Source organism: Sciurus carolinensis, unplaced genomic scaffold (genome assembly GCF_902686445.1).
Source record: "Sciurus carolinensis unplaced genomic scaffold, mSciCar1.2, whole genome shotgun sequence".
In the NCBI taxonomy this organism is placed as follows: domain Eukaryota; kingdom Metazoa; phylum Chordata; class Mammalia; order Rodentia; family Sciuridae; genus Sciurus; species Sciurus carolinensis.
Window position 1 is genome coordinate 42,725 of NW_025920492.1, and position 19,564 is coordinate 62,288.

Sequence of the window (19,564 nt, forward strand, 5' to 3'; positions counted from 1 at the left end):
CTTTTTCAGAGATAACTGCTATTACCTACACATTATCTTCTGGCATTATACCGAGTACTTTTATCATAATTATGAAGGTGGCCAGGTTTCCTGTAAATATCAGCATTTTATATGGTCAAAAGCAGTTAATAAAAAATCAGCTCATTTACTCTAAGCCACATGTGCTTGTACTTACTCCCACCCTTTCCCAAAGTTCTTGAAGCTTTGATGTGTTGATTTTGGTCTGTCCTTAATATAAAATGCATCCACAGATACTTTTGCAGAATTAACACAAACTATAAACAGATGACAATTTGGAGGCAAAGCACAACTAGACAATTACTGCCATGCAAGATTTTAACTAGTCACTGAATTCTGACTTCCACTGCTGTCACACCATCTCGCCAAACGCTGACATTTCATAGTTTACGAGTGTAAAGATATGTATCTATGTTGAATTTAAAAACTGATCTGCACAAAAGAAATAAAAAAACTTTATGTACAACAAATTGGTTTTTAAAAATACAAAAATAACATCTGTCATTTCTGTCATGCTGAAAATTTGACATATATACACATGCAGGAGAAAAGTTCCAATTTAGTCACCTGGCCAGCTATAGCTTGTTAAAGATAAGCACACTGTCACTGAGTGTTCACACTGACAGAAGAGATGTGTATTCAAAATGCATAGTAAACACTGCAAGTCTGCATGTATAAATGCTGGCTATAATAGTTTTGTTCTACTTGATTAAAATATGTCTTAAGCAATCTAATATTAAGTACACTAAAACTTACACAGTTCAGGAATCTATGACCTTATATAAAGAAATCCAAAATGTACAAAATACAGCTATAAAAGCAAGGAACAATTACTGCCATGCAAGATTTTAACTAAAAACTGCATAGAAATGCAATTTAAAATGCCCAACTGACTTATGTAACACTCAAGATAAAAGTCCTACCAACACAATGCTTAATAAGGATTTAGAAAAGGAAATACATTCTCTTTGCTGGTATAATGTTATAAATCAGATCTTCAAATCTATGGGAAGGAGTCATCTGTCTCTGTCCTCTATCTTAAGAAATTAGCTCTTTTACAGTTGTTTTTAGGAAGTCTTTTCTCTCAGTTAAATCATAAGCAGGGTAATTTTCACATACCTCTTTGCAGATCTGTTTCATTGTGACTTCCTCCAGGTTAGTATTGGCCAATAATTTCTTTACCGTTTCTTTTAACTCTTCATTTGTAGGTGGTTTCTTCAATTTTTTAATTAAAGGCTCATCATCTGAACAATCCTGAGATTCACTTTCTTTTTGGAACTGTTTTGATTCTTCTTGGTGGTACTACTATCTGCCTTCTTAACGATTACACTATTTACAGACTTTATTTTTAGAAGTAGCTTTCTGTTTCGCTTTTTATTTTTTAGAGATCTTTTTTGGTAGCTCCTATTCACTTTCTTTATCTTCATGATCTGAAGACTCCTCCTTGTTTTCCTTTTCATCTTCATCACTACTAGATTCATCAGATAGAATTTCAGGACTTGCCTTCCTTGCCATTCCAGAACTATTTCATTCTTTTTTACTGCCTTTGCTAGAAGTTTTTTTAGATTTTGGCAATGGTTTGCCAGAAAGCTTTGGATGCATTAGGAAATTCAGGATCCTTTTCACTAGCTCACTATTTACACTTGATCTCTCCAAATCAGGAACCTCACAGATGCTCTTTAACATGGTATTTCTAAATTTTTTCAGCATTTCTTCCTTCTTTTTATATTGAATACTCCCTTTTTCAAATGGAAAGCCACTGAACTGTCCCACATTCTTCTTTAAATGAGGACACAGTGCCTGGTGTGTTGTAAAGCAGTTTGTGTAGATTTCTAAGTTCATCTGTTTTTTTTTTTTTCTTGCTCAGAAAGAAATGTATCCTTTCAATTTCACAAAGTTTCTGCCCCTTTCCTTGTGTGATTGTAAATAGTTCTCTCTGTAAGGAAGACAATTGCACTGTCAACCTCTCTACTTTTTTCTTTTCCCTCTTGCCTTCTACATGAGACTCTTTTCTTTCTCCTCCTCATCCTCCTTGTCGTTGTTGTCCTCCTCCTCCTCCTCTTCGCTCTCTGCTCTGGGGCCTGGCCTTCGGGCTCTGTCTCAGACGTGGGCTGGGCGGGGGCTCTGTCTCCGTCCACAGTGGAAGCAGAAGTGGACATGGTAGACCACAGGTGGCGGCTGCCGCGGGCCTGGCGTGCAAGAGCACGAGGCGGCTGCGGGAGGCGGCGGGGCCAATGCCAACCCGCAGGCTGCAGGCCGCTGTCTGGCGTGACGCTTGTACTCTGCGCAGCTCTTACATATCTTTTTAATGTGACTGTGTTTTATTTTAATTTTTGTGTTGCATTCCATTTAAAGTAATGGTGTTTATTTTATTTAACCATTCATTACTAATAGATAATTTGAATTATTTCCAGTGTGCACATAATGCCACAGTAATTAGTCTTTCGCATGGTAAGCATACGTAGACATTCTTCCTACGTACATGCCTAAAAATGACTCATTGTGCAACACCAGAAGAATATGTCCATCTCTACATGAAACACCAAAGATTTCAAAAGTGGTTGTAAAAATTCACATGCATATCCAAGTGCAGTTTTGTGTGCCTGTAATTCCAATGGCTTGGGAGGCCATGGCAGGATGGTCATGAGTGCAGTCAGCCTCAGCAAAAGGGAGGCAGTCTATAAATAAAATACAGAAATAGGGCTAGGGATGTGGCTCAGTGGCCAAGTGACCCTGAGATCAATCCCTGGTAAAAAAAGAAAAAATTCACATGCGTAGCAGTTTTATGATTGCACATATTATATGTAGGTTCAAGTCTTTTATGTTCTTTTAGATATACAATAAAGTTCATTTTGACATATAATATATACATGAAGTGTAACATTTTAATTAGGATCCAATTCTTGTGGTTGTACATGGTGTGATGTTTTATTGGTTGTATATTTATGTATGAAACATAGGAAAATTATGCCCGATTAATTCTAAGGAATCTCTATTCCTTCACCCTCCTTTTTATTTATCCCCCTTGGCTAGTCCAATGAACTTTTATTCCCCACCCCTTTTTGTGTGTTAGAATTCACATATCAGAGAGAATTCTGGCCTTTATTTTTGGAATTGGTTTATCATGTAGCATGGTAATCTCCAGTTTCAAAATTTTTAGAGTGATTTTACTAATTCTTAAAATTTTAATTAATTTTAAGAATTGTTGATGGTGCTTTGGTTATGGACTTATATCCTATGTAGACTTAAACATACTAATAGGCCATCAAACAAATTGTGTAATTATATGCCATTCTAAAATTTAAAAACGTTCTCTTTTATTTGAAGGATCTACCTTGTAGTTACATGCTCTGTACTTAAAGTTTGTTAACTCATATTTGGCAAGTCATTGTCTATAGAAATGTTGGAAGGATGTTTGAATAAAAATTCGTGTGTCTTCTATGTTTTACATACATCATTGGTCTAATACTAGGCATGGTTTAACTTTTGTCAACATTTAGGTCTCACTGACAAGTTGAGTACACTGTACACATACATTAACCTCTTCTATTTCATATGACATTTTCTCCAAAAAATAAATAATTTCTCCCCTTCCAACATAATATGAAATGCTATTTTTTAATTCTTTTTAATTTTCTTAAATTTTTACTTTTACAGACTGCATTTTGATTCATTGTTCATAAATGGGGTACAACTATTCGTTTCTGTGACTGTACACAATGTAGACACAAACCATTCACATAATCATGTATATATAATGATGTCTGTCTCATTTCAGGAAAATGGAAGGCGATTTTTGATGAGGTCCTGTTGATGGGATACAAAAGATAGACTAAAAAAATGACAGAGTAGGTGAAATTATAACTGGGTCTAAGGTACAACTTTTTGCCTGAGACTGAGCAGAGGTGCTAAGGTGGGTTTCATCAGATATGCTCTGATTCCAAATCATCTGCTCTACCTAGACATTGCTGTTATACTCTTCTCCTTGTAAGCATAAAAAAGTGTGTATATAGAAAGAGGAGTCACAAGAATGAACCATTTTCTTCAGGACCAAAGCAATGTCCTCTGAAGAATACACATGATTTGAATAAACATATGTATGTTTGAAACTCAAAGAAAATGATACAAATATGAATCTGTATGGGAGTTAAGGATTTATTTTAAACCATTATTTCTGAATATCTTGTGCTAAGTTCTAAAATCAGATAATGCCCATAACTGTACAGAAAGCAAATTGCATGTATTGCCAATAAGCAAACTTTTATGATTACTTTTTTCACTGTTTAGGAGTTTGGATTAGACTTCCTTCATTTGGAATAGCCTACATATAATCCAGTAAAACTTCATTACTGAGAGTGAAAAAGTTTATGTGGTAGGAAACAATTTCCAATTTTTGTCAATTTTTGTTTTGTTGTCATAGACCCTGGAGACCCACACACTACAGTTCCTTGTCTCCAGTAAAATTTTGCATAGCAGGAAGTACAAATTACCTGAGAAAAATCTAGAAGTCAATCAGGGACAATTCTATCAGTTAAAACAGTGGTTCACCTGCTGTCATTTGTACCCCTCACTGCTTTTCTGACCCATCCCACAAATACTTATTTTGTTTTGTACATTTACCTCTGACTCAGACAGGGAAATGGAATGTTTCAATACTTGGTGTTTCCAACTAGACCCTACCAGCAACACTCCTCAAACCTACCACCCTTGGTTAATATATGTGTTTATCTTCTCCTTATTTTTAAACTTCTATTTATCTTTTTTCTCATATTCTGGAGATTCAAAAATTCGAATGAAAATGTTGATAAAATTTGGTTATTTAAATCAATAAAATTCATGTTCTCATGTCACTGTTACTTTTCAAAATGTTATTCAAACACAGCACCCATTATTTAAATGTTCACGAATGTAAACTTCCTTTATGCAAGTTATGCCATGTATGTAATTCACAGTCAGAAGTGAAAAGTTTGTGTGAAAGAGTGAACTTGGTCTGTATAAGTTCAGAGCATACTGGGCAAATCGGGTGTCTGAATGGGTGTTTACAAATATGAATATGATAGTTATGTTTGAGAAGGAATGATGTTTTTGTTTTGTGTTTGTGTGTTTTTTGAGACGTATTTATTTTTATTGATTTTCTTTCTTGTGAATAAAACTTTAATGTTTTGGTGCATACAGTATGTGGGTTTTTAATTTTCATGTTCTTTAGAAGTTCAAAGTAATAAAACTTTCTTTTTGAGACTGAAGCAATTATGCTTTTTTAATCAAAGGGAACAAAGAATGTGAGAATGTAAAAATCAATGTCTAGATCCAAATTCTCAGTCAAAATATCCATTTATGTGTAGTCCAAAATGCACTCATTTGTTTCATGTAACAAAAGCAGTAGCAATGAGCAGTCTATAATCATAAGGGAAATGGATGACATTTTAACATTTAGAGAATAAGAGGAACTAGAAAAAATTTTATATGATTTATTACTCATTGTATAAAGTTAAGAAAGGGTTGGTAAATTTAGGTTCATCTACAAAGTAATAATTTCTTATCTAAAAATTACAAAATTAAGCATAGAGAACTAATATGTTTTTGATAGATTGTTGGGAATTGAAAAAAGAAAGTAGGGGGTGTAGATTTGTCTAGGGAGAAATAATGGAATCATATAACCTATGAAAATATATGAATGTGGTGTGCTCTTGGACTGGGTCAGTCAAGATCATTCCTGAAGTTCCTACAACAGTGAGCCTGTTTGATAATGCTATTGCTTTCATAAACTTCAGACAATTTAACATGAATTTGACTGGCTCATTCCTAAACAACTTTTAATATATCCAGCTTTACCAAGAAAGTAAATTCAAGTAAGTATTGTGGTTCTTGTATGTTGTTTATATATATTTATTATTCTTTAGGTAGAGAGTAACAGTCTATTCACTGGTGTATTCAGTGAACATGCATAGTTTACATCTGTGTGGATAAAAATCTATGTTCTTCTACTAATGGATAGCAATATTTCTTATGTCAATGCATGCTATGGATGACTATTTTCACAGTTTTATTTGTTAAATTTTCAGAAACTCCTAGATATTTTATTTCAACCTGGGCATAGTATTAAGTTACATTTATCAAGTTTCCTTGTATTTAGCTGTGATCATGTTATTAGGCTCTCTTTAAGTGAAAGGGAGTGGAAGTGATATATGCCAATTCCAGATTGGGCTATACAAATTCCACACTTCTCCATGCTCTTTTCTTTTCTTACTGTCTGGTGGAATGTTTATGTCCAAGGTTGCATTGAATGGGGTGATCATAATGATAAAATATCTACCACCTAAGTCCAAGAAAAATAAATTATACCATGAGGAACACATGTTCTTTCCATCTTCTTCTCTGTTATGAATTGTTACTTAAGAGATAAGGAGATTTCTCGGGATAATTACTATCGCCTAGGCTTTTTCTACAAATGTATATGGTAATTTTTTAATAGGCAAATAATTGCACTTGATACAAAATAAGTAAAAACAATGATTGTAAATGTATCTTTCCCTGGTCTATTTATGTGTTTGAGTTACATGTGTCAATATGGATATGGTTAGCTGTATATACTTGGCATATCTCAGCTCATACTCAGTAGCATCTTCAATACGTTTGGTTTTGAATGTGCACAAAGAAAGTTCACACTTCAGGATTTCATTTGAGTATTGCTAAACAAGTGAGTCCAAATTATCATTGACTATATTGGATAAGTTTTAGAAATTTTTGTTTGAACTATCAGATTGCATTAAGAAATATGAGCCAGAATTTGGAATGTTAGGGTTGGGTCCAATTTGTTCACTACCACCACTGAAAAATGGACCAAACACATTAGCTTTTTGTTTATTGTGAATATATATATTTCTACCACTCTCACGTATCTTAGGAAGAGTCAAATGTTATATCAATTTAGATAAGGTTAGTTAGGTGTGTTTGTGTATTCATGCCCTTTGTTTTCTTTGAATTCCACATAAGATTTCCTACATTTATATATTACAGCCTGAAAAATAAGCAGTTATTATACACAGGTGTATATTTCATGGTATATATACATCCTTGTAGAATTTAACATTCTATTCTTTTTATATTATTTCCTTCATTTCTCAGAGCCACTTTCATCTTCAAAAAATGAGAAAATCACTATTAGAAAACTTACACAATATTTTACAAAATTAAAAATGAAGAAGATTATTGAAATGAAATTGACTGATACACAATGTCATTGTGCAGGTGGCCTAGGTACAAAGGTAGAGAGAAAACAGGGGGATCATCTGAATGTTTGCTTCTTCTCAATTTGTGTCCAAGAAGACCTCAGGAAAAAGAAAAACATTTCTTTCTCCCTTTTTCCATCCTTTTTCCATCCAAGTCACTTGCCTTGATCTTTTTATCTCTCAATACTTCACTCATCTCCAACTAACTACAAGTCTCCCATCTTTCTTTGTAGAAGACTGTTCTAGTTATCCTAGGCTCATAGAAGAAGAAAACACATACCCTTTCATTTCCTCACAGGCTCAGAGATGAAGAAGTTTTTCAGATAGTTCCTCTTTTGCCTTCTATTCATTGGGCTACTCAGTTCAGGATACCTTTTCTCAGAATCTCCACTCTCCAAAACTTATGTGATGATGACTAAGAATAAAATATGTAAATAAAGAGAAAATATATAAACTGAACCTAGGCTATCTCTCCACTAAATAATGATCCTGAGCAGTGCTCAGTACATCTTGATTGTTCAGACATTAACTATCACTAAGGCCTCAGCAGTGCATTATAACCTATTGATGACATCACAGAGTTCAGGGATCCAGGTCATATTTAGAGTACTGCAGAAATTCTAAAGCTCATCAAATGAGTAGATGCCCATTTTGCATTGGATGTTCTATCATTAACTTCAACATTCATTCACTGCACTTGGTACCAAAATCAGAGATTGGTGTATATTCATATAGATTAAAGAAAGATAATCTTTCTAGGTATCTATGGACACTTCATTACCAAATTTCCACAGTGGTGAAGATATGACAGTATCAGAGGTGGTCAGGCTCAGAATCATGCTTGACTCAGGAAATAATGCCTATGTATCATAAATACCATTTACAGTATGTAGAACCGGTTGAGATGAATGTTGGAATTTGGAGTTGATTCTAAGAATATCTCATCCTGTGATGGACTGACAGATTTGACTCTATGGAAACGTTACAGGCCAGGCTATATAGGTAATGACCAAAGAGACTCCATTTTGCTCTGAGACTCCATGTTATGTAGGAAATGTTTCTCCAATGGGAATGCCCCACCTCTGTCACCATTCATTTTTTTAGCTTTCTCCCATGGGAACACCCCTCCTCAGTTACTTAGCATGACATGTTTAGCAATACAAATATACAAAATAAAAATTCTTGTATAATAAAAAATTGTTCTCTTTTTGATTCCTAATTTTCCTAAACAATGTACCATGTTAACAGGGATGTCAATAATGATTGTTTGGGTGTAAGTAAACATTCTTTAGTTTTTACTTAGGTAGGGTTGTTTGACTCTTCCTCCTCTGCTGATTATTTCAGTTATCATGATTTTGGTTTTTAATTTTGAATCATAACAACAGACACTTATGATTAATTGACTGATTTATGATATAAAAACACCTGCAACCCTATGGTTGAGGCTGTTCTCCCAATAGACATTTAGCCTGTTGGCTTAATAAAGACTCTCAAATTTGTACTTCTCAGTGGTGATCAGTCTGTTCTTAATTTGCTCCCCATAACAATTTATGCATACAACATCTCATCAATAGGCAAATGTTGTTCTTATTGTATTGGTTTCTTACTGAGTTCATAGAAAATTACCAAAAATTCATCATTTAAAATATGTGTATTATCTTGTTTTTGAGTTCAAAAGCACAATATGGAACTTGAGACTTAAAGTCAAGGTGACAGCAGGGCTGCTCCTATCTGAATGCTCAACTTGAGCATATTCTATTTTCCCCCTACAGTTTTCCAGAGCTTCCTGCAATCGCTACTTATTAGTCATGTTCTTAATATTTATTAAGTATCAGCCAAATACCTATTCCCATGGTCACAGGTCCACTCAGATCACTGCCTTCTTAGCTGCATCTCATAAAATCCATTGTGATAAACTTGACTTTGACCAGATGACCTAGAACAATCTTCACATTTAAAATTCTTGACTTCTTCTCATCTGCATAGTCCCCTTTTCCATGAAAGATCAAATATTAGTGGATTCCTGTAATTAGGAGGTTAATATGTATGGGGGAGTGTTACTGTCAGAGGACAGGGTTTGTTCTTTTACTGTTCTGTACCAAAATAAAATCACAAAGATTTAGAAAGAATTCACCTGTTGTAAAATATAGTATTATAAGAGTAGAAATATGAAACATGGACTACTTTTCAGTTGTTATGTAAACATGTAAAATAAAACAAGACAAATAAAATAAATATCTTTTGAAAATTAAACTTTAACAAAAGGAAGGAAATTGAATTTTAAAAAAGAATTTTTTATTCTATAAATATCAGGCAAACAGATTTAATAATGGATAACTCCAAGCCAGGATAACATATTAGTGTAAATAACAGAATGTTGAGAATTTGTTGCTATGTAAAGTAGAGATGTTAAGCAAATTATATCAGACTAAATAACCAAATCAGACTGAAAGAAATAAAAGAAAATAAAAGAAGCATAAAATTTAATATTTTGTAAATAAACATAGATATGGTAAGATGAAGAAAAGCTCCAAAAATATAATTTTAAAATATTTTGTTTTGTACTGGGAATTGACCCCAGCTCTGTTTCACCACCAAGTAACATCCCCGCTCTTTTATATGTTTTATTTAGAGACATGGTTTCATTAACTTGCTTAAAGCCTCACTGAGTTACTGAGGATGACTTGAAATCATTATCCTCTTGACTTAACCTCCCATTTGGCAGGGATTACAGGAGGCATTTACTGCCATGCCCCACCAGTAATCATTATCATTGAATGAGCTTTTCAAGGGATATTTGAACAAGCTTTTTAAAAGTGTGTTCCTGGTTGCCACGTTGTCAACAAATTTCTTGTGACAATTGGTTCTATCATGATGGTAAGGACAATGCAGACCCAGAAAATCGAGTCAGGTGATCATGTACTTTGACATAAGAAATGATCAATGAAGGCACAATTTTGTTCTTTATGTTGCTCTAGAAAGCTCATATAACCATGAATTTATTGGGGAAATTTTGTAATGGTTACATAGAAGTACTTTGGATTTTGTTTTCAAATATAATTCAGTTTTTCATAACAAAATTAATATTTTTAAAAAACTGAGGGAATCTCAAACAAGTTTTACTTTATTTTTTAAAACAAGTATACAGATGCCATTTATTTGGTCCATAAGTATACAGTATATTTGACTTTAACAAAACATCAAATATAAATAACCTGAAATTGTAATAATACACAAAAATTGGTTTTCTTACACAGACATACCAGGCAGTACAAACTGAAAATTTGAGTAAATTAACATTGTTTTACATTAATATACATAGTGCCAATTAACATTTAAAAACAAGTTTCAATGCATAGCACTTGATATTTCTTTGAATCTGTTTCAGTCAGTTAAGAGTATGAAAATGGTTAGATCTAGGCTAAAAGTAATTCTTCTTCTAGCCAAAAATAAAGGCATAATATTTATAGCCAGGTATCAACTTTACTAAACCACAATATTTTTGAACTATTAAATAATACCTAAGGGTATTTACATTAAAAAGGCAACATGCATTGTGGTGTTTCATCTCATAACTGGTTATGCACACACTTTGTTCAAAGGGTTTTAAAACTATACTCCTACTTTCAATACAGCATACCTCAATGTTCCAATAGTTCTAGTGAAATGAATGCTTTCAAAGGGAGCAGAATCATTTTTAAGTCACCATTGTCATTATTTTCCCTTTGGAACAAAGGACATAACAAACAATATGGTTCTGCGCAGATGAACTAATGTAGTAAGAGGGTTTCTGCTCAATCTAATGCTATGGCATCATCAAGTTCTTCCATCTGTTCTGTACGTGATCTCTTTGCAGTGACTTTCTCCTTCTCATCTAATTTCCTCTTGCAACTTCTCTCTTCTTCACTGACATCAGTATTATTTGAAGGACCTTCTTCATCTGAATCAACTATGAGTACATCATCTTCCTCTTGTTCTGTGGAGGTGGAAGGCTGGGCTCCATCATCACTGCCACTGGTGATGCTTTTGGCAGCATCTTCAACTTGTTTGGGTCCCACTTTTTCTGCGCCATCACAAACAACTTCAAATTCAACATCCTTTTATACATCTTCACTATGAAGGATGTTGATCAATAAAGTGTAGTCCTGAAGGAAATCATCTGCTTGAAACCAGCTGCCATTTCTAATTCCAAATCTGACAACTTCTTATGATTATTAGCTTCTGTTTCACCCTCTTCTGAAGATATTAGAATTGTTCCTTTCCCATCTTCAATTTGGACATCTGGTGCTACCATAGCAAATTTTTCTTTCACTATCTTATCTTGTAAGGTGAGAACAGTCACTTTGTGGACATTCAGTCATACAGTCACCTCTGGCTTGCTGGCACACACATAACAACTGGGGTTAGTAGGATTCAGTGTGCAAGGCACAAGCAGCTTCTTTCTTGGATTTGGTTGTTTATTCAAAAATATTGTTCTACACTGGTCTATTTTTCCTGATAGAATCTTCAGTCCTTCCAACACCATCAACCTGGCAATCACTGCATTAATAGTTGCAATATCAGGAATAATGTTACCTGCCATTGATTTTATATCAAACTTGCTCTTCATATTCATACTGAAAATATGCATCCTGAGATTTGCAGCAGAAGTGACAAAATCCATTGCAGATGTGTTGGGGACTGTGCCATGTGGGCTGCGCCGGGATGGTGCCTGGCAACCAACTGGAGGTTTTTTTGATCACATCGGCAGTGAGGAGGTTGATTAACATAAGCACACCCAGGTGATTTATCATTGGCCGTATTCAATTAAGTCCATGCACACAACAGGTGCACAGGTGTTCCCGAGTGCTCCTGCTCATGGCTGCTCATTTTGACCTTTGTCATGATAGGGCAGATGGCTCCTTGCCTGATCTCAACTGGCGTGGCCCTGCCCTCCACCTCCTGGAGGGAATATAAGCGGGCAGTAGGCGGAAGGCAATTAGCAACAGTAAGCAGCAGCAGCTAGCAGAGAGAAGAAGCAGCAGTAAGCAGAAGCAGCAGTAAGAAGAAGCAGCTAGGAGAAGAAGCAGCTAGCAGAGAGAAGAAGCAGCTAGAAGAAGCAGCTAGCAGAGAGAAGCAGCAGCTAGCAGTAGGAAGCAGTAGGCAGTGGCAGAAGGCAAATCGTAGAGTGGAGAACTGAGAACACACCTCTAAGTTGCATCCTTTAGTTCACAGGATGCAGGATGCACCTCTAAGAAGAAACAGATCTCTGATAAGTGTAGCAAGCCTGTCTTTCTCTAAAACTTCCTCTAAGCAAAGTTTCTCTTCCTCTAAGCAAAGTCTCTCTTCCTGATAAGCAAAGTTTCTCTTCCTCTAAGCAAAGCCTATCTTTCTCTCATAGTTTCTCTTCCTCTATAAATTAGTGAATATATGAAAAGTAGTTTATTTTCAGTCCACCTCTGATAAATACCCACACAACTGTTGCTGCGGGTGGCTACACAGATGGGTCATCCTTATCCCATATGATCTCACCTCCATTCCCTTTTTCTGCTAAATGAACTCTCAAAGTCTCAATGCTCTTTGAAAAAAGACTTGCATAGCTCTTTACATCTAAACATGCTGATCTTTCAGACCCAACTGGTGTTCATTTTGTTGATCTGATGCATTGTATTCTTCTCCTTGACTCTGTACTTCAGCCCAGTCCAACGGAACAGGAGGTTTCCTTTTCTGCCATAGTTTGTCCATTGTCAATTGATATCTGATATCATCTTTAAAAAGCTTGGTAAAAAATTTAACTGGATCATATCCACTTGATTTTGCCCATTCCTTTGTGGAAATACGTTTAATGTCACCATCTTCATTAGATGCTCAGACTCTGGGTTCAGCTTCTGTTGGTTCCCATGCAGCTTCAGGGTCAGCTCTGCCAGGTGACACTTCTTGATCAACATCTTCTTCCCCAAACAATTGGTTGAACAAATACTTTGCCCAAACTATGCAATGAATAGGTTCTGAAGGTGTATTATGAATTTTACAGCCAAGAAAAGTTCTCTGGGTTGGCTTAGGATGGCATTCATAACACTTGGTCACACCCTTTTTGATAGTAGTTACTTATCCAAGATAACCAGCAGTCCCACTCTAAATAAGAGGAATGTCAGCTGCCAGACACATCCTATTAACATGGTTTCATGCAGCTCTATTATCTAATGCATTCATGACCAATATAAACTGTCAAAAAAATTCCACATTATAGTCTGGGTTTGTAAAGCTGTCATGGTAAACTACAATATTAGCTTTCGGGTAAAACTGCAGTACACTTTCTTTGGCAACCTGTGCCTTTGATCTTCCAGCATGTTTCTTTTTAAACAAAAACTGCCTGTTGAGGTTACTGACATCAATAGTATCCAGATCAATCTATGCTGTACTCAGTAGAGGGGCGCCAGCCCCAAAGGAGTCCTGCCACTTGCTTCATGACTCAGGGTAAATTCCTAAATCCCATTGCATCTCACTTTCCTCATCAGGTCAATGTGAGAGAAGCCAGTGAGCACTAGGTTCTTAAGGAACTTGCAGCCGATGCTGCTGGCGCCCACCACCAGCACCTAGCTCCCAGCCAAGGCCTCAGCCAGCTCCCAGGGAAGCCCCTGAGACAGTGCCATGGCGGGACATTCACTAGCCATGGCAGAGGCCAAATTTTACTTTAAAACAGGAATTAAAATTACACTAAAAATTATAATTGAAATGCAAGAAATGAAGGGTAAAATGTTTAAAATTGAAAACAATACATTAAGAAATCACTTATGACTCACATAATGTTGGGCAATTTCTGTACATATTATTATCATAAAAAATGCCATCTTTATAAGTATTGCAGTCGCAGTCGCCATTTGAAGGCAACACAGCTGACTCACAAACAGTAAAATTCCTTAAATGCAAAGAGGGATTTAAGCCCACAATATTTGATCAAATTTCAGGCATTTTGTTTTTGACTTTCTTTTGAGTGGGGTGTGTGGATGTGGGGCATATATTTACTGGGCTGTAACTTCCTTTTTAATTTTGAATTAGAGAATTATAGCTATAAATAATGGTAAGGTTAATAATTTTCTAAGGAAAGCATTATTTATTGCTTCTTTTTGTTATATATAACATTAAAATATATTTTAACAGATAAAACTTAGAATAAATTGCTCTAATTCAGTCTATCATACTTCTTTATTCTCTCCCCTCCTCTGTTTTACCCTCCTGTATTGTAATTTTTATGATCTTTCTGTTACAGACCTATATGTTTTATTTTAATTAGTATCTTATGGATATACAAGATTTTGAGTTTCACTTTGTTATATTTATATGTCCAAGGGAAAGTTAAGTCATAGTCTTTCCACTGTTTTTACCTTATCTCATCCCTTTTCTCTCACAATCCATCACCTTAATTTGATCCACCAATCTTTCTCCTTTTTTCATAGAATGTTCTCCCACTTTTTCCTTACTCTCTCCCTTTTTACCACTTATTTTTAAATAGGTTTCCTTATCTGAGAAAACATTTGACATTTGGCTTTGGGTCTGGGTTATTTCACATAGAATAATCCTCCACTGTAAGATCAATTTACTAACAAGTGCCATATTGTGCATATATAACATATTTTATTAATCCATTCATTTTTTGAAGGGCACCTAGCTTGATTCCATAGCTTAACTACTCTGAATTGTGTTATTATAAACACTGACTTAACTGCTGAAGTTATTTTTCTGAAGTTTTCTTCAGTTATTTCTCTGAAGTAATTCTTGATGTATCACTGTCTGGTTTTGTTGTTAGGATGATACTTCCTTTATAGAATAAAATTTGGATTTTGGTAGTGTCCCTTCCTTTTGTATTCTATAGTGCAATTTGTGAAGAATTTGGATAAGGTTTTTCTTTCCATTTGTAAGGAATGTGTATCCAGTTCTGCACCTTTATTTGTTGTAATAATATGGTAGCTTGTTCAATTACATTATATGATATTGTTGTATTAATATTGTCTGTAATCTAATAATACAATTTCTGTATGTCCTTTTTCTCTAGGAATATGTCAATATTTTTAAAATTTTGTATCAGTTTTGTTACCAAATTTATAGAATTTTTTGATTCAGTGGATTTTAATAGACTGCATTTATATTGTTTTTTTTTTAGTTTTTATTTCTCTTGGTTAATTTTTCTGAGGGTATATCAATTTGTGTATATTTTAAAAACACTGATTCAGAGTGTTTTTTATTCTCAATTTCATTGATCTTGACTTATTTTATTTTCCTTATTTAATTGATTTACATGTTTTTTTTATATATCATGTATAAGGTGTAATGTTAGGTAATTTATTTGGTATAATTGTATCTTTCTAATGTTTGCACTTAGTGTTATTAATTTTCTTCTTACTACTGAGTTTGTAAGTTCTCAGAAATTTTGCTACATTGTATTGCTAATCTTATTCATTGTATTTTTTTGTTTTTGCCCCCATTTCCTCTCCTGCCAATTTATCAGTCAAAATTAAATTAGTCTCTTGGTATTAAAGAGAATTTCATTTTTCAGGTTGTCCCTGATATGTAATATTATTGCATACTTTTCTGATAAGATGATTTCCAGCTTTTAAGATATGCTTTGTGACCTAAAATGTGATATGAATATTGTATACACAACTGATAAATTGAATTCTGTCATCGGTGAATGATGTGTTCTCATGGTATCTGCTAGGTCCATTTGATATACACTATTAATTAGTTCTGAATACTCAAGACTAAATTTATGTCTTGATAGTCAATCTGGTGGTGAGTGGGATGTGTTAAAGTCATCCAACTTTATTGTATTGTTGTCTACTATATTCTTAATGTCTACAAAATTTGTTATGCTTATAGATTCATCATTGTTTAAGTCATAAATTTTTTATTTGTCCTATCTTGTTGGATGAATTTCTTGTCAGGATGAAGTCATATTCATTGCCTATTCTGAATAATTTTGACTTGAATTCCAATTAACTGATATGAAAATAACTTTCCTAATTTTTATGGGTATTATTTTCATGATACCTCTTTTCTTATCCTTTCACCTTAAGTTTCTGCATGTCTTTGTTTTTAAGGTAATTGTCTTACAAACACCATATTGTTTATTCTTACCTTTAGAACCAAATATGCTACTCTATATCTTTTGATGGATGAATTGAAACCACTTACAGCCCATATTATAGAGAGATGGCTTTTCTTTCCTTCATATTGATTTATTTATAATGTTGAATTCTGACTTGGCTCTCCTTTCATTAACTGTTTTTTCTAGTGTAATTAATTTGTATGCCAGGTTCATTTTATTGTAACTTCAGCAAATGTTTCATTGAGTATTTATTTAATGGAGACTTTGTGAATATTAATTAATTTAGTTTATTTGTATTTTTAAAGGTTTTAATATAATTTTAAACCATGAAGAAAAAATTTGCTGAGTACAGACTCCTGTACCCATTGTTACCCATTTTCTTACGATGATTTTTAGTGTATTAATCCAAACCCTCCTGTCTTTCAGAGTCTGTGTTAAGAAGAGTGTTGGAATTTTAATTTGTTTATCTTGAAATGTGATCACTAACTTTGGTCTTACAGTTTAAAACTTTATTCATTCTGTGTTTTAAATATTTTCAATATAATGTGCATTAGAGTATGTGTATTATAATTCCAATGATTTGGCATCCTATAAACATCTTTTGAATCTCCATATCATTTCTAAGAATTGGACAATTTTTCAAAACTCTTTCATTGAAAATTTTGTTTGTCCCTTAAATTTGCATTTTGGAGTCTTAAATAATCCTAATTCTTCTTCAGTTTTGTTTCTTTAATATTGTTTTCATAGTATCATAACATCTTTTTTATGGCCAATTTCATTTGCCTGATTATAGATTTTGTTTTCAGATCTAAATAATCTATATTCAAAGTGTTCTAATCTATTTGTGATGCTATATATTGAAGTTTTTTCCTCTCTAGAATTTTTATTAATAATTTTAATTTTTATTTTTGAATTTTTTTGTGCAAGAGAGATTTTATTTGTAACTTTAGATAAATATGTCTTGTTTTGGGTCTAGTTATCAATGCACAGTGAGACCACCAGAGATTAGAGTACAAAAAGTAACTTATTCTGGGAAAAGAGAAGAAGAAGGCTGATGCATCAGGACTACCACTCCAAGAGAGAGGGTGCAGTAGTGGTCTGTTACTTCTTTATTTATATTTGTCTCACTATCAGTTTAAAGACTATGTAAGCATTATTCTTGGTACTCAGGAAATTTACGGAAACCAAGAAATTTATGTAGCTTTTCCACAGTTGCAAAATTCAGTGTTAGGAGCTCTGTGTAGCTGTCAAGAAAGTTCTTTGTCTAAAGTTACTGTAAGGTGGGCAGGAACCAGAGAAGGGAGCTGCTGAAACATTGTGGTTGTGTAGCAAAACAATTCCTTCTTTCCCAGGAGTTATGTGCCTTAGATCATGGTCAGAGCTGATAGGACTCTTGCACAGAACCTCCTCATGCAGGGCATTGAGAGCAGCTAGAACTCCTGTGCCCTTGTACAGGAACATTCTCAGGCACCTGGAATGCCACAGCAATGAGGTCATCAGAGACCTTCAACTTTAATCACTGCTGTTCCATATTGCTCTCCACACTCTCTCTAAAATGTCATCCTACGAAGTTTGCAGATATTGTTACCAGAGTCCCTTAGCAAACATAATACAACATTATATCTAAAACATAAATTAAAGGAAGTCTAAGTCTAAAACAGAGATTAAAGAAAGTCTAATTTGACTTTTATCTGGAAAAATGGCAAAATGCTTTTGTGTTTTGTGATGTTAAGCTTTTAAACAGATTAGGCCCTTAGTTTTTTTTAGATATGCATTTACATTTTATCCCAGTGTAAAAAGTAACATAAGACTGAGGTTCAGTTATGGAAAATTAAATTATATGAATGAACCTCCAAATAAATTTGTTTTTATAGGTTTAAAATCACCATTCCAGGCAAATTTAGTGTGGAGAACAGCAGCTTGATAAAAATGTGGTTTAAATTTTCTTCTGTAAAGAATTTTATACCTGAAAAATATGAACACATTTGATACACAAAGAAGAGCAACACTAACAAAATTACATTGAGGTTTTTGTCTTAACCAAGCTTACCTTTTAACGAAAAATTTAGATTCTCATATAGTACAATACTCTAATATTTGTTGTTTAACCTTAAATGTACAAGCCCCAATTTCTTCAAGAATAATTGCTATAAAGGATACAATTTAACAGATATAATATTAAGAGCGAATCAGTGTTTCAAAGACATCCTTGTCAATTTAACATATAGGTTAAACCTTTGTTTTATATGGGTGAATTAGTATTTGACCTTAGGAAAATATCTTAAATAGCTTAACAATCTCACATACATAAAATCAACTTAGTTACACAAAAACTTGTTGAAATTTGTCCTTTACTTACACACAGATTTCCGTAGTACTAACTTAGACCCTCATGTATTTTATCACATAAAGTCCTTTTATCCAGAATCATTTTTTCTTCCACTAAATATATTTTCATACATAGAACCTTTTATTTTTTCCTATCTGTTGACCTCATTTTTTTTTCATATTTTGAAACACCCCTTATGAATTTTCTGAACTTAGATTAATTACTCTATTTTAATAAGATGAAACACATTGTTAGTTACAGTACGCTAATGGAAACACTGTTGAAACTTTTAAACCCTTCATATATTGAATTTTATCCATTTGTTCACCAATTTATGAGAACACAATGTTTCAGTCTATCATTCCATGGAATTTAAGAAGTCAGAAGTACTTGATATTATGTTTACTGTTAGCATTCCAACTTTGTAAATTAATCAGATGTCTCCAGCAAATACATTTATGATTAATCTCATACATATGAAATTTAATTTATTTTTCCTGCAAAAACCAAGATATCAGACAAGTTTATAAACAGTACCTGTCCTCTACTCCATGTTGAAGTAAAGTTCCAGAAAAAATGAATATTAGATATTTTGTAAGCATTAGTTTCACCACCTAGAGAAACCCATGGGCCAGCAATTTTTTTAAAGACATCTTTACCTTTATTTGTTTACCCAATTTAAATTTAACCTTTCAAATCATGTAAATCAAAGGTAAGTGTATCCACATTTTGAATTTTAATTTGTGTGCACTCATTATTTGTGTCAATTTTGATATCATGTACATGATATTAGGACACACATAGATATACATCATATCAGACAACAAAATATACACATAACACAATAGCAATGGTCTTGTAGCTTTTTTTTGTAAGTTAATCTCCATTGCAATATAACAGAAA

At 33.7% G+C, this 19,564-nt stretch overlaps 2 pseudogenes; both read right to left on the reverse strand.

Annotated features, from left to right (window-relative positions):
* Positions 1–1,056: 1,056 nt before the first annotated feature.
* LOC124975783 (protein DEK-like) lies at positions 1,057–2,177 on the reverse strand (annotated as a pseudogene).
* Positions 2,178–11,041: 8,864 nt separating this feature from the next.
* On the reverse strand, positions 11,042–13,879 carry LOC124975784 (SUMO-activating enzyme subunit 2-like; annotated as a pseudogene).
* Positions 13,880–19,564: the final 5,685 nt, after the last annotated feature.